Source organism: Bos mutus, chromosome 14 (assembly GCF_027580195.1).
Source record: "Bos mutus isolate GX-2022 chromosome 14, NWIPB_WYAK_1.1, whole genome shotgun sequence".
NCBI lineage: Eukaryota > Metazoa > Chordata > Mammalia > Artiodactyla > Bovidae > Bos > Bos mutus.
In genome coordinates, this window is record NC_091630.1 from 28,747,928 (window position 1) to 28,764,920 (window position 16,993).

Sequence of the window (16,993 nt, forward strand, 5' to 3'; positions counted from 1 at the left end):
TCATGGTAATTGGCACCTCTATTTTTTTTTAACTCATTTTTTCATAGTTTTATTGATATATAATTGACTTAGCATATTAAATTAATTTCATGTTTACAGCATAATGATTTGAAATATGCCTGAACTGCAAAATGATTATCACAATAAGTTTAGTTAACAACCATCACCTCACATAATTACATTTTCCACCTTATGTGAAGAACTTAAAAAAAATTTTTTTTAATTTATTTGTCTTTTAATTGTGGGATAATTGCTTTACAGAATAGTGTTGGTTTTTGCCAGACATCAACCATAAGTATACATATGTCCCCTCCCTTTTGAACCTCCCTCCCAACTCCCTCCTCATCTCACCCCTCTAGGTTGTTACAGAGCCTGGTTTGAGTTCCCTGAGTCATATAGCAAATTACCATTGGCTATCTATTTTACTTATTTACTTATTTTAATGTAAGTTTCCATGTTACTTTCTTCATAGATTCCACCCTTTCCTTCCTCCTCCCCACCATGTCCATAAGTCTGTTCTCTTTGTCTGTTTCTCCACTGCTGCCCCACAAAAAATTTCATCAGTACCATCTGTCTAGATTCCGTATATATGCATTAGTATACAATATTTGCTTTTCTTTTTCTGATTACTTCACTCTGTACAATAGTCTCTAGGTTCATCCACCTCATTAGAACTGACTCAAATGTGTTCCTTTTTATGGCTGAGTAATATCCCATTGCATTATCCTTGCAGTCCAGGGGACTCTCAAAAGTCTTCTCCAACACCACAGTTCAAAATCATCAATTCTTCATTACTCAGCTTTCTTCACAGTCCAATTCTCACATCCATACATGACCACTGGAAAAAACATAGCCTTGACTAGATGGATCTTTGTTGACAAAGTAATGTTTCTGCTTTTGAATATGCTATCTAGGTTGGTCATAACTTTCCTTCCAAGGAGTAAGCATCTTTTAATTTCATGGCTGCAATCACCATCTGCAGTGATTTTGGAGCCCCCCAAAATAAAGTCTGACACTGTTTCCAGTGTTTCCCCATCTACTTCCCATGAAGTAATGGGACCAGATCCCATGATCTTTGTTTTCTGAATGTTGAGCTTTAAGCCAAATTTTTCACTCTCCTCTATCACTTTCTTCAAGAGGATTTTTAGTTCCTCTTAACTTTCTGCCATAAGGGTGGTGTCAACTGCATATCTGAGATTATTGATATTTCTCCTGGCAATCTTGATTCCAGCTTGTGCTTCATCCAGCCCAACATTTCTCATGATGTACTCTGCGTATAAGTTAAGTAAGCAGGGTGACAATATACAGCCTTCACGTACTCCTTTTCCTATTTGAAACCAGTCTGTTGTTTCATGTTCAGTTCTAATTTTTGCTTCCTGCCCTGTATATGGGTTTCTCAAGAGACGGGCCAGGTGGTCTAGTATTCCCATCGCTTTCAGAATTTTCCACAGTTTATTGTGATCCACACAGTCAAAGGCTTTGGCATAGTCAATAAAGCAGAAATAGATGTTTTTCTGTAACTCTCTCGCTTTTTCCATGATCCAGCAGATGTTGGCAATTTGATCTCTGATTCTTCTGCCTTTTCTAAAACCAGCTTGAACATCTGGAAGTTCATGGTTCATGTATTGCTGAAGCCTGGCTTAGAGAATTTTGAGCATTACTTTACTAGCGTGTGAGATGAGTGCAAATGTGCCGTAGTTTGAGCATTCTTTGGCATTGCCTTTCTTTGGGATTGGACTAAAAACTGACCTTTTCCAGTCCTGTGGCCACTGCTGAGTTTTCCAAATATGCTGGCATATTGAATGCAGCACTTTCACAGGATCATCTTTCAGAATTTGAAATAGCTCAACTGGAATTCCATCACCTCCACTAGCTTTGTTCATAGTGATGCTTTCTAAGGCCCCCTTGACTTCACATTCCAGGATGTCTGGTTCTAGGTCAGTGATCACACCATTGTGATTATCTGGGTCATGAAGATCTTTTTTGTATAGTTCTTCTGTGTATTCTTGCCACCTCTTCTTAATATCTTCTGCTTCTGTTAGGTCCATACCATTTCTGTCCTTTATCAAGCCCATCTTTGCATGAAACGTTCCCTTAGTATCTCTAATTTTCTTGAAGAGATCTCTAATCTTTCCCATTCTGTTGTTTTCCTCTATTTCTTTGCATTGATCACTGAGGAAGGCTTTCTTATCTCTCCTTGCTATTCTTTGGAACTCTGCATTCAGATGCTTATATCTTTCCTTTTCTCCTTTGTTTTTGCTTCTCTTCTTTTCATAGCTATTTGTAAGGCCTCCTCAGACAGCCATTTTGCTTTTTTGCATTTCTTTTATTTAACTTATCTATGTCATTGTTTTCTTGCCTCCCTGGTTTATCAGTTATTTAAAAAAGAATCCCCCTGCAATGCAAGAGACCCTGGTTTGATTCCTGGGTTAGGAAGTTCCCCTGGAGAAGGGATAGGCTACCCACTCTAGTGTCTTGGTCTTCCCTGGTGGCTCAGATGATAAATAATCCACCTGCAATGCACAAGACCTGGATTTAATCCATGGGTTGGGAAGATACCTTGGAGGAGGTCATGGCAGCCCACTCCTGTGTTCTCGCCTGGAAAATCCCTGTGGACAGAAGAGCCTGGCAGGTTATAGTCCATGGGATCCCAAAGTGTCAGACATGACAGTGACTAAGCCACAACATGCTTAGCACTAAGCTGAACTATTGAAATCTTTACCTATACTTGTGAGTTTTCATTCTTTTAAACTATTTATTACTTGAGTTCTTTATTGTCCTTGCTATTTTATCCAATCTGATAATCTCTAATTAGAAAGTTGGACCATTTACACATAATGTGATCACTCATATTAGATAATTCTATCTTATTATTTCTTTTCTATTTAATCCAACTGAGAATAAGAAAGATTAATAAGCAGCAGGGCAGTGATTCAAATTCATGTTGAGTATATTCTAAGAGCTATATTTTAATTACTTCCTAAAGTAAATGTCCAGAGCTGTGAAGGAGACAAGTATTGTTCATTCACTCATTTATTCATTGTCTGGATCTATGTTTAATTGGTGATACATTTGATTTGAATTTAGCAGTATGTATATATATATATATATATATACATACACACACCACAGTATCAATACTTGATGGGTGAGAACTTCTATTTCAACTACGTGTAAATGAGAACTAAATCTGTTATTTATAATATATGTTTTATATGTATAGGGCTTCCCTTGTGGCTCAGTGGTAAAGAATCTTCCTGTAGTGCAGGAGAAATTGGTTGGATCCTTGAGTCAGGAAGATCCTCTAGAGAAGGAAATGACAGCCCATTCCAGTCTTCTTTCCTGGGAAATTCCATGGACAGAGGATCCTGGTGGGCTATAGTCCATGGGGTCACAAGATGGTATACATGAGTTAGCACCTAAACAACAACATATATATATATATGTGTGTGTGTGTGTGTGTGTGTGTGTGTATGTATGTATGTATGTTCATATATATATATATATATACACATATATATATATAATCAATCTCTTCAGTATGCAGGTAAATTATTCCTAACCATTCTTGCATGAAAATAGCTTCTAGGAATCTCCTTCATCCATGATATGGATACATCGTAATTATGACCTTAAAAAGGATGTGCACTTTGGTGCCACATACTGGAAGGATGGAGTACAAAATAGGAGGAACAAAACTTGAACACAAACAGGACACAGTTTGTAGAAAAATTTACCTGTCATAATATGAAAGATTTAGTTCTCATTGATGCCTAGTTGAAATAGAAGTTCTCATGTATCAGGTATTGATACTGTGGTATATAAAATTATAAATACAGAATCTATTCATTTTTCTTATTTGATTGGCAAAACCTAAAACTAAAATGGTCAGAATCTATGTGTTTGACAGGCACACAAACCAGAGTACTTCCATATTTAAATTTTGTGGTTACCCATCAAAAATACATAATAAACAAATCCCAATTATGAAATGAGACTGAATTATCTTTCTACTATCTCTTTAGAAAACTACATTACAAAATTATTCTGATATGAAAAGACAATTAGAATATTCAGCAAACAGAGGAAAAAACTGTAAAGTAGTTCAAGAAGTTAATAATGATATAATATTGTGTTGTTTTTCTCTATGTTATGATGTTCTTAGAATGTATGTTTTCAAAAATGTGTACTTTTTATGATTTCTTTGCTCATTCTAAATAGTAACACTTTCATATATAATTTGTTTTTGATATTTTATCCTCTTTAACATAGTTTCAAAATATCTGATTCTACTCTGATTGTGTAGCAGAAGCTTATACAAAAAAGCAAATGTTAGGAAATGATATTTAAAAGCTAATGCAAAGCCAGATTCTGCTGGACTTTTAGGCTATAGGAACAAATTGAAATTGTAATCCTTACAGCACTAGGTTTTTGTTAACAAAAAAAAGTCATTCAGGTTCCTATGTGAAGAATAAACTAGGGAGAGGCAGGAAGCATAGAATCAGATACCAAATGGAAATTTATTTTATTATTCAGGCTTAGGATGATGGTGAACTGGTCCAGAATTTCATGGTGAAGCTGGGAAGATGTTAAAAACTTAGAGAATGTGGAGAAATGAAATACTATAAACAAACATGCTTTTGTTTGTTTGTTTTTACTTTTGTTTTTTTTTTAATACATTAACTATTTGGAATATGTAGAGAAAGCAAATCATATAGATCTCATAAGTATTTGTTTTCAGACTCTGGGTAAATAGTTTCTCCATTTACAAATATTGGAAAGTAAAACTTAAAGGGATGTTTATGGCTTGTACAATGCATGTATCAGGATATATGTAGGAAGTAGGATATGTTCAACAGCACCAGATTCTCCTGGGATATTGAGATAGATGAAGACAGAGACATGCTCATCAGATTTAAAAATAAAATTACTTTGGCAAGGAAATGTTTCCTAATCTGGAGGAGTAAGAGGCTTTTGCTGCATTGGAATGGGCTGAAAACTAAATAAGCTGTGGGGAGGTGCTCCTTTATAAGAAATGCTATTAATATCAAGAAGTGTTTACTGAAGATGAGCAGAGAACTGTAGAAATATGGAGGGGAATATGATATTTAAAAAGAAATAGGTGGGAGAGCTATTCTGGGTTATTATAAGAATAGAAAAATTCATGTATACTGAGAGTAAACAAATGGAAATTGACAGTTTGTTGATGGGAGGGAGAGAACACTATCAAAGTAGTGATGAATGTTTTAAACAACCATGACATAAGAATTCAAATATAAGTAGTTTATTTGAGAGATGCAGACACACTGGTAGGACAGTGGAAAATTGAAATAGGAAAAAGAAAGAAGCCCCAAAATGTTATGAAGCCAGTAACAGCATGAGACAGTGAAGAACACACATTTGTTATTGTATCCAAAAGATGGGAAGTTGGTACAGAATATTTAAGACTCCCAGTTGGGAACTGTCTGTTCTGATGGCATCTGGTAGCCTTCCCTGGAGAAAGCCCTCAGGCAGAGGGATGGATAGTGGCAACTGGAAGTTGTCCTGAAAGTGAAACGAAAGCATGTCCCACACTTTGTGACCCCATGGACTATCCAGTCCATGCAATTCTCCAGGCCAGAATACTGAAGTGGGTAGCTTTTCCCTTCTCCAGGGGATCTTCCCAATCTAGGGATCAAACCCAGGTCTCCTGCATTGCAGGCAGATTCTTTACCAGCTGAGCCACAAGGGAAACCTGGAATTTGTCCTGGATACCAGATACCAGAACTGTTAAGGCCTTAAGGCTATGTTGGCTTAAAACTTAACATTTAGAAAACTAAGATCATGGCATCTGGTCCTATCACATCATGGCAAATAGATGGGGAAACAATGAAAACAGTGAGGTTTTATTTTCTTGGGCTCCAAAATCACTGCAGATAGTGACTGCAGCCATGAAATTAAAAGACACTTGCTCATTGGAAGAAAAGCTATGACCAACCTAGACAGCCTACTAAAAAGCAGAGACATTACTTTGCCAATGAGGTCCATCTAGTCAAACTATGGTTTTTCCAGTAGTTACATATGGGTGTGAGAGTTGGACTATAAAGAAGCTGAGTGCCAAAGAATTGATGCTTTTGAACTGCAGTGTTGGAGAAGACTCTTGAGAGTCCCTTGGACAGCAAGGAGATCCAACCAGTCCATCCTCAAGGAAATCAGTCTAAATATTCATTGGGAGGACTGATGCTGAAGCTGAAACTCCAGTACTTTGGCCACCTGATGCAAAGAACTGACTCTTCGGAAAAGACTCTGTTACTAGGAAGGATTGAGGGCGGGAGGAGAAGGGGACTATAGAGGATGAGATGGTTGGATGGCATCACTGACTCAATGGACATGAGTTTGTGTAAACTCTGGGAATTGGTGATGGACAGAGAAGCCTGGCATGCTGCAGTACATGGGCTCTCAAAAAGTCAAACGTGACTGAGCAATTTAACTACGGCTATAGGTGGAGCGCCTACAGTATTGCCCAAGTCAAAAAACATATACAAGTTATGGAACTGAGTATTTAAATCTTAGGTCAAAGAATATATTTGTACTTAAGAAAGTAAATTTTACAATTTTTATACTACAAATTATCTCATTTGAACAATTTAAAAGTAATTATTATAGTGATAAAGCACATGAAAAATGTCATATTTAAACTGTTTCCCTCATTTGAATGTTTCAACCAAATACAGTGCAGAATAAAAGCATTGTGACAAAATAATATGCCATTCACTTTAGGTTTAGTTTATAGAATGGCATGTCCAATTTATTAAATAAGTTTTGTCATTTTGCCTGATACAATTACCTGGTATTGAGACTACCAATGATAAAATTGGAAGAGATGGGAAAATGTCTTTTGTTACTATTTGAATTAATTTTTTAAAGTTTGAAACAGAATGACTATAATTGTTCTTTAGCTGCAAATGCTTAAACTGAAAAAAAATATGTAAGTGGAAACTATTTTATAAAGGCTAGCATTTGGGAAAGGAATACAATGATTAAATTCACAGTAGCTTATGAAAGGTTTTGCCCAGAATTAAACAATCAAGTAACTCAATTCAGAGAAATATAAAAAAAGGTGAAAACTACCATTTTAAATATTAATGCCTTCTACTGGAAAGTAACAATGCTTCTTTAAACCCTTATATCACAATCCCAGTTGGTGGCTGATGATTCTGACAAGCTGTGATGCTATCTACTTAACAAAGCCCAGAGCTTTCAAGCTGTTATACAACAGTGATTTTTTGAAATGCTTGATATAAGGTTCTATTCTAATAATGCTATCTTGAAACTCTGATACCCTGTAGTCTTAAAAAAAGATACAACAGCCCCAGGGCCCACTGAGAATTACATTGTTTAAAATGCTAAATAGCAATGACTGTTGAGGAAAATTGAGATCATATAGAAGATGACAGATTTCTAGGAATCACTTCCATACACTTTACCAAAATAATAATAAGAAGAAAATGCTTCTCCAATGGAAATAGTAAATTTTTACATAGATCTTACTCTGCCATTCTGCCATCTTTACTTACTAGTATGACAGGTAAACAACTGACATTTGATGCTACAGCTATAAGCATTCAACAAACATCTGATACTTTACAAATTCGTTTTTACTTGTAGGCCCTGCTTTTCTGTATAATATTTTGTTTAAATAATAAAGTATGTCCCTTCTTAGAAAGGTAACAGTTATGAAGAAACAAGAAACAATAGTCTACTGCTTAGAAAAGTGCAAGAATATAGAGATTGTCTTCATGATAGAGGTATGAAGTGATGGCTGAAAGCTGAGAGTAGATATCAAGGATTTCAGGGCTGATCAAGGAAAAGAAATGGCCATGAAAAGGCAATATTGCACAATACTGCCTGAGGTTTATTGGGTGGCCACTTGGACAGGACTGCCTGAGGGAGATGAGCATTTATAGCAGAAGACTTTCAGAGACAGCAGTGCAGGGCCATTGCCGAGAAATGGAAACAGAAGGGAACTCCCAGGGGAGAGGGAACTTCCCTGTCCAGATGATGTCACTTAACAGCAGGAGGGGAATACTCTGAATCAGAGGGCTCTGAAGGACAGTAACAGTTGATGGTTTTCTATAGCTAAATGGTCTGTCCTTGTATGACTAACAGATGTTGGGTGAAATTTCATGTGATATGGAAAGAAGGCAAACTCTAAATGCTGTATATCTGATTGGGCTATATTTCAAGTAGTTAGATCTTCAACAATTTGAGTTTTGTGCTGGTTGCTTTTGAGCTTGTTATCTTAACCTCCTATGAAAAATTAACCAACATAGGGGCCAATATACAGATGCCATTTTTAGTCCATTTATGTAACAACTCCTTGGTTCTGTTTTGTTTTGCACACAATTTTGTGTGGATAATTCCTTGGACATGGCTATTTCTGTTTCCTTTCCTTATTGTGTGGTGTCCCACACTTAAGCTTTCCCTGTTGCCTCAGAAACCTTTGGTCTTACCAGGGGACTGTTATGAAAGTTTCTTTGTGGTATTGGGAAGTTGTAGTTAGTGTAATTTTTAAGGGTAAGTGCTTGGAGGGGTTTGCTGCTCAGTAAATGTATTTCAGAATTTTGAGCCAAACTCAAGTACAGGAGACATTGTCCAAGGTTGGTTGAGGAAGATTGTGGCAGGGAAAGCCATTTCACTTTTCTGCAGGTCTACCAGGCTCCCTTTACTGCCTGTATTCTCTATGATCCTATGAAGGTTAAATAGATGAGGTTTAGTGCAATTCTAGGAGTGGTTAATAGGGGCATCAAACATTACAGTTGAAGATTAGGTGTTAGATGCCTTGCCTTCAGACTTAGATTATGGGTTTATCCCACTATTGACCACCTGTTTATGTGTAATTAGTCTCTGTTGATTAGTGATTAGTCAAAATTGTTTTTGGATCTCAATGATTGGAGTAAAAGCTCATCTTGATAAGTGAGGCTTTGGGGGAAAATTGGACAGGGGAGAGATACTATGCTAAGTGTACTGATATCATGTGGGAAATATCCTGTATCTCTGCTGTGCAGTATAGTAGCCACATGTGACTACTGAGTAATTGAAATGAGACTAGTGTCACTAAAAAATTGGATTTTTAATTATATTTAGTTTTTAACAAGAGTTTTATTTTAGAATAACTTTATATTTATAGAAAAAAGTTGCAAAGATAATAGAGAAATATTCTATATGCTTTTCACTCAGTTTACCCTATAGTTAGAGTACTATAGAATGGATGCTTATTCCTTGGAAAGACATATCCAAAAGACAAAGCTATGACAAATCTAGATAGTGTATTAAAAAGCAGAGATATCACTTTGCTGACAAAGGTCTGTGTAGCCAAAACTATGGTTTTTCCAGTAGTTATGAATGGATGTGAGAGTTAGACCACAAAAAGACTGAGTGCTGAACAGAATTCTGGTGCTGAAGAAGACTCTTGAGAGTCAGTTAAAGATCAAGATGATCAAACCAGTCAATCCTAAAGGGAATAAACCCTGAATATTCATTGGAAGCACTGATGCTGAAGCTGAAGCTCCAATACTTTGACCACCTGATGCAAAGAACCAATTCATTGGAAAATATCCTGATGCAGGAAAAGATTGAGGGCAGGAGAAGGGGGCAGCAGAGGATGAGATGATTTGTTACCATCACCGACTCAATGGACATAAGCTTGAGCAAACTCTGGGAGATGGTGAAAGACAGGGAAGCCTGGCATGCTGCAGTCCATGGGGTCGCAAAGAGTTGGCCATGACTTAGCGACTGAATAACAATAACAACAAGAAACCTACAATGGTACCTAAATTTCCATATTTTATTCAGATTTCATTTGTTTTCACTTATTATCTTTTTCTCTTCTAGGATCTTATTCAATATATGTTACATTTGAAACCATATATCTTTAGTATCCATGGCAGTTTCTCAGATTGTCCTTGTTTTTCATGATCTTGATGGTTTTGAGGAGCATTAACTAGATATTTTGAAAATCTTGCTCAACTTGGGATTTTCTGATATGTTTCTTATGGTTAGTTCTGACCCTGGGTTTCCTTATCACATTATATTAAAAATGCATGCTATCAGTATGACTTAGCAGTGGTGATGTTAACTTTGGGTTAGATATATGGTGAAGGCGTTAATCACCAGGGTAAGGTGATATTTAGTGGGTATCTACAATATAGAATTGTGTTTCTTTTTTCCTTTCCATATTCTATTTTTGGGAAGCAAGTTACTGAGGGGAGATCATTCTTCTCTTTGGAGAAGAGGGTATGTAAGAATCAAACACCATGCCTGGAGGGAGTTAGTATGTAAAGAAAGCACTGTAATTCATTTCACAAGACAGAGTTTTTTCCTTCTTCATTTATTTATTCAATTATTTATTTATATAAATATGGATGTTTATTTTACACTAATGGTTTAACTGTATGTATTTTATATATAAATTATAAATAATGCAAATTTATATTATAAATTATATATATATATCATATTTACTTTTTAGCTAATTTTTTTTCAACAGGGGTATCATATTGTTTCCTGTGTCTTTTTAATGCCTTTTCTTAAATTCTGACACTACAGTATGGTCCAGGATAGTTCTGTATTTTCTCTGCCCTGGCCCTAGAGTATCATTAGAGACCAAAATCTGGTCTTTGAGTGCATTTGTTGCTACCAGGAGGTCCTTTACCACTTTTGTTTTGAAATTATTATAGATTGGAATGCCACTGTAAGAAATAATATGAACTCATCTCATATACCATTTATCTACCCAGTTTTTCTAAAGTCAACTTCATGCTTAAATATAGTACAATATTAAAACAAAGAAACTTACATTGATATAATCAATAGAACTTACTCGGATCACCATTTTAAATGCATCCATTTGTGTGTGTGTGTATGTGTACGTATCTCAGTTCAGTTCAGTTCAATCGCTCAGTCATGTCCAACTCTTCACAACCCCATGAATCGCAGCGCACCAGGCCTCCCTGTCCATCACCAACTCCCGGAGTTTACTCAAACTCATGTCCATCGAGTCGGCGATGCCATCCAGCCATCTAATCCTCTGTCGTCCCCTTCTCCTCCTGCCCACAATCCCTCCCAGCATCAGAGTCTTTTCCAATGAGTCAACTCTTCACATGAGGTGGCCAAAGTACTGGAGTTTCAGCTTTAGCATCATTCCTTCCAAAGAAATCCCAGGGCTGATCTCCTTCAGAATGGACTGGTTGGATCTTCTTGCAGTCCAAGGGACTCTCAAGAGTCTTCTCCAACACCACAGTTCAAAAGCATCAGGTCTTCAGTGCTCAGCCTTCTTCACAGTCCAACTCTCACATCCATACATGACCACTGGAAGAACTGTACAAAAAAGAGCTTCATGACCCAGATAATCACGACGGTGTGTATGTATTTAGTTCTATGTAATTTTATCATATATATATATATATATATATATATATATATATATATATAGCATATAAAGTTGACCACCAACCCATTCAAAATAGTTTCAAGACAAGGATTTTTCATTCTCCACTTTTATAACCAACCCTCTTACCCCTTTCTTACCTAGTCTTTGGCAAACTCTAATCTGCCACAGGACTGGAAAAGGTCAGTTTTCATTCCAATCCCAAAGAATACTCAAACTACCGCAAATTGCACCCATCTCACATGCTAGCAAAGTAATGCTCAAAATTCTCCAAGCCAGGCTCAATATTACATGAACCATGAACTTCAAGATGTTCAAGTTGGATTTAGAAAAGGCAGAGGAACCAGAGATCAAATTGCCAACATCCGTTGATCATCAAAAAATCATGAGAGTTCCAGAAAAAACATCTAATTCTTCTTTATTCACTATGCCAAAGCCTGTAACTGTGTGGATCACAATAAACTGTGGAAAATTCTTTCAAGAGATGGGAATACCACACCACCTGACCTGCTTCCTGAGAAATCTGTATGCAGGTCGGGAAGCAACAGTTAGAACTGGACATGGAACAAGAGACTGGTTCCAAATTGGGAAAGGAGTACATCAAGGCTGTATATTGTCACCCTGCTTGTTCAAGGTGTATGCAGAGTACATCATGAGAAATGCTGGGCTGGATGAAGCACAAGCCTGAATCAAGATTGCCAGGAGAAATATCAATAACCTCAAATATGCAGATGATACGACCCTTGTGGCAGAAAGTGAAGAACTAAAGAGCCCCTTGATGAAAGAGAAAGAGGAGAGAGAAAAAGTTGGCTTAAAATTCAGCATTCAGAAAACGAAGATCATGGCATCTGGTCCCATCACTTCATGGCAAATAGATGGGAAAACAGTGGAAACAGTGAGAGACTTTATTTTGCGGGGCTCCAAAATCACTGCAGATGGTGACTGCAGCCATGAAATTAAAAGACATTTGCTCCTTGGAAGAAAATTATGACCAACCTAGACAGCATATTAAAAAGCAGAGACATTACTTTGCCAAAAAAAGTCCATCTAGTCAAAGCTATGGTTTTTCCAGTAGTCATGTACGGATGTGAGGGTTGGACTATAAAGAAAGCTGAGCACCAAAAAAATTGACATTTTTTAACTGTGGTGTTGGAGAAGCCTCTTGAGAGTCCCTTGGACTGGAAGGAGATCCAATCAGTCCATCCTAAAGCAAATCAGTCCTGAATACTCATTGGAAGGACTGATGCTGAAGCTGAAAATCCCCACATGATGTGAAGAATTGACTCATTTGAAAAGACCCTGATGCTGGGAAAGATTGAAGGCAGGAGAAGGGGATGACAGAGGATGAGATGGTTGGATGGCATCACCAACTCAATGGACATGAATTTGAGTAAACTCCAGCAGTTGGTGATGGACAGAGAGGCCTGGCATGCTGTGGTCCATGAGTTCTCAAAGAGTCAGATGTGACTGAGCGATTGAACTGAACTGAATCTGTTCTCCATCTCTGTAATTTCATTTTGCAAAGATTATAAAAATGGGTGCATAGAGGATGTAACCTTTTGTTGCTGGCTTTTTTCACTGGATTTAAGTATACAATGCCTTATTGTTAACTAGACACTTTGTATAGTAGATGTCTGGAACTTACTCATCTTGTATAAGTCTAGGTATATTGAACAACAGCTCTCCATGTACCCCTTTCTTCATCCAGTGTAACAGCTATTCTATTGTCTAATTCTATGTCTTTGACTATTTTAAATGCCTTATATAGTTGTATTTGCACTTTGACTTGTTTCAATTAATACAGTGTCTTCAAAGTTCATTCATATTGCTGTAAACTGCCAAATTTTCTTCTTTTTAAAGGCTGAATAATGTTCATATATATATATATATATACACACACACACACACACACATATATATATATACACATTTTCTTCTTTTTCTTCTTTTTTTTTGGCTGCACCACACCACTTGCAGGATTCTAGTTCCCTGACCAGTAATAGAACCTGGACTTTCTACAGTGGAAGCATGGAGTGTTAACCACTGACCCTCCAAGGAATTCCCCTATAGCACATTTTGTTTTCCATCTGTTGATGAACATTTGCTTGGTATCCATATCTTGGTTATTGTGAAGTTTCATACCAGCAACATGAGATTGCAGCTATCTCTTTGAGATCCTGATTTTAGTTCTTTTGAATGATACACAGGAGTGGGAGTACATAATAGTTCCATTTTTAAATTTTTGAGTAGCCTCAAAACTGTTTTCCATACTAATACTTACTGTTTTATTTTCTTACCAATAATGTAGAAAGGTTTCAATTTCTCCACAAACTTGCTGAAATGTATTGCCTTTTGACTTTTTAATAGCTACCCTAACAGATGTGAGGTGATATCTCACTGTTGCTTTGATTTGCATTTCAATGATGATTAACAAGGTAGAGCATCTTTGATATGCCTATTGGCCACCATTTGTATATCTTCTTTGGAGAAATATCTATTCAAATCTTTTGTCCACTGTTTGATCAGTGTGTTTCTCACTATTGAGTTATATGATTTCCTTATATATTTTGAAAATTATCAAATACAGGGTTTGCAATGCTTTCTCCCATTTAGTAAATTGCCTTTTTACTTTGTTGATTATTTCTTTTGCTCTGTGGAAGCTTTGTATTAATAGTTAGATGCTATCAGACTTGATTATTTTTAATTTGGTTGCCTGTTCTTTTGGTATCATATCCAAAAAAATAGTTGCTAAAGCCAGTGTGGAAAATAAAAAATATTCCCCATGTTTTCTTTTGGTAAATTTATGGATTCGGGTATTTTGTTTAAATGATTTGAGGGGTTTTTTGGTATATGGTGTGAGATAAGGGTTGAATTTCATTGTTCTGCATGTGAACAGCCAGTTTTCCTAACACAATTTGTTGAAGAGATTTTATCCTTTTCCGTTGTATATTATTAGCAAACTTGCTGAAGATTAGTTGGTTGTGAGCCTGTGAATTCATTTCCAGGGGTGGGGGTAAGGAACTGAAAACTTCTCCAAGATCCAGTGCCCACCCTTGACACTTCTGTTTAACATAGTACTAGAAGTCCTAATCCAAAGAATTAGACATAAAAGACATCCAAATTGGAAAGGAAGAAGTAAGAAGTATCTGTTTGCAGAGAACAACAACAACAACAAAAAAATGTAGAAACCTGATTTAGCCTTCATACATAAATTCTTTTTATACATTTCTAAATTTAATTTACTAATATTTTAATGCATTTTGCATGGAAGTTTATGAGCAAAACCTTGGAGAGGTTTTGTTTTGTTTTGTTTCTTTTTTTTGTACTTATTGTCTAGTTTTGGTATTAGGGTAATAACAGACTCATAAAATGAAGTGGGAAGTATTCTTTTTCTTTTTTTTGAAAATAATGTGTAAATATGATGTTAGCTTTCTTTAGATGTTTGGTTAAAACTTTTGGGCCCAGAAGTTTCTTTTGAGGAATGTTCATTTCTGAGGGATAATTTTGATGAATATAAGTTGTTTATTTTTTTCAAGATTTCCAAAATGGCAATCCATATTTTTGTGTATTTTATCCTATTTTTACTTTGTTTTTATCCTTTTTGAAAAGTCAGATGTCAATGTATATTTTTCCTCTGAGTATAAATTAGCAAATATTTTCATCTTTGTATTTATCTAAATGCTATTTTACATGCTATCCAAAACTATGTTCTTATAGTCCTTTAGTTGACAAATTAAGAAGTTTTATTTGATTCTCTCTCCACTATTCCTTTTCTAAAATTATAAACTCATGTGTTAAGTATATAAGTTAAATGACCAAAATTCACACTTGGGTCATTGAGAAGTCTATTTATAAATGAATCTTCATATAAATTATTACACCTTAAATTTGTCACTGCACATTTATGAATTTTACTTTTATGTAAGAATTCTTTCAGTCAGTTCAGTTGCTCAGTCAAGTCCAACTCTTTGTGACCCCATGGACTGCAGCATGCCAGCATTCCCTGTCCATCACCAACTCCTGGAGCCTGCTCAAACTCATGTCCATCGAGTCGGTGTTGTCATCCAACCATCTCATCATCTGTCGTTCCCTTCTCCTGCCTTCAATCTTTCCCAGCATCAGTGTATTTTCTAATGAGTCAGCTCTTCATATCCGGTGGCCAAAGTACTGGAGCTTCAATTTAGGCATCAGTCCTTCCAATGAATATTCAGGGTTTATTTCCTCTAGGATTGACTGGTTTGATCTCCTTGCAGAGAATTCTTTAGAGAGGTCAAAAAGAAAATATTAGTGAAAAACAGTTGGTGAGTAGAAATAAAACTGTAAGAAATTTATCACCGTATATTTATCACCATATCATTTGAAAATGCTTGTGGAAAGGAGTATGTAAAGAGTCTGTGCAAGAGAACATTATTGCAAGCATTTATGTGTGTATATGCGTTTGTGTTCACATGTGTGCATGCCTGCTTGGAATACTAGTTTAAAATAATGAAAATAGAGTGCAGAAATTATGCATTACCCTGTAAAAGTTAAGGAGTCATAGAATAAATCAATCAGGAAATTACATGCAAACTTGATTTTAGAATTACATGTTCTAAGTAAGTGATGTTATTGCTAACTAAGCTGTTCCTATATAATTTGTTTTTATTGGCTCTGTATCATTTTGGCAATTAGTAACATACCTCATTTTACAAGAAAAGATGGTAATCATATTGGTATTGTATGATTGTATATATTATTTTTAATGTTTTTAATGCTTTCCATTCATAGACCGTAACTTTTTCAGCTTGCCAAAATTTTTCATCCTCAAGATTAGGTTTTCTGAAAATTTATTGATGAATTTATTTTTAAGTATTCTTAGTTAACTAATAAAATAATAATGCTTCTGTTTGGAGAAATAACTATCTTAAATAAAACATTTTCTAAATCTCCTTAAAAATATGTTTTTAGGGAGTTTCCTCAGAGAAGGCAATGGCATCCCACTCCAGTATTCTTGCCTGGAAAATCCCATGGATGGAGGAGCCTGGTAGGCTGCAGTCCATGGGGTCGCCAGAGTTGGACACGACTGAGTGACTTCACTTTCACTTTTCACTTTCATGCATTGGAGAAGGAAATGGCAACCCACTCCAGTGTTCTTGCCTGGAGAATCCCAGGGACGGGGGAGCCTGGTGGGCTGCCGTCAATGGGGTCGCACAGAGTCGGACACGACTGAAGTGACTTAGCAGCAGCAGCAGCAGCAGGGAGTTTCCTGGTGGTCCAGTGGTTAGGACTCAGCACTTTCACTGCTGTGACACAGGTTCAATCCCTGGTCAGGGAACTAAAATCCCACAAGCTACACAGCACAACCAAAAATAAAATTAAATTAAATGAAAAAATATGTTTTTGAAAGAAGATATCATATAACAATGGGCTTCCCTAGTGGCTCAGATGGTAAAGAATCCACCTGCAATGCTGGAGACCTGGGTTCAATCCCTGGGTTGGGGAGACTCCCTGGAGAAGAAAATGGCAACCCACTCTAGTATTCTTGCTTGGATAACTCTATGAACTGAAAAGCCTGGTGGGCTACAG

At 36.4% G+C, this 16,993-nt stretch overlaps 1 non-coding gene across 1 annotated transcript; it reads left to right on the plus strand.

Annotated features, from left to right (window-relative positions):
* The first annotated feature begins 16,670 nt into the window (after positions 1-16,670).
* Positions 16,671-16,742, plus strand: TRNAE-UUC (transfer RNA glutamic acid (anticodon UUC)). Its single transcript has one exon. It is a non-coding gene; the product is annotated as a tRNA-Glu (tRNA).
* The last annotated feature ends 251 nt before the right edge of the window (positions 16,743-16,993 follow it).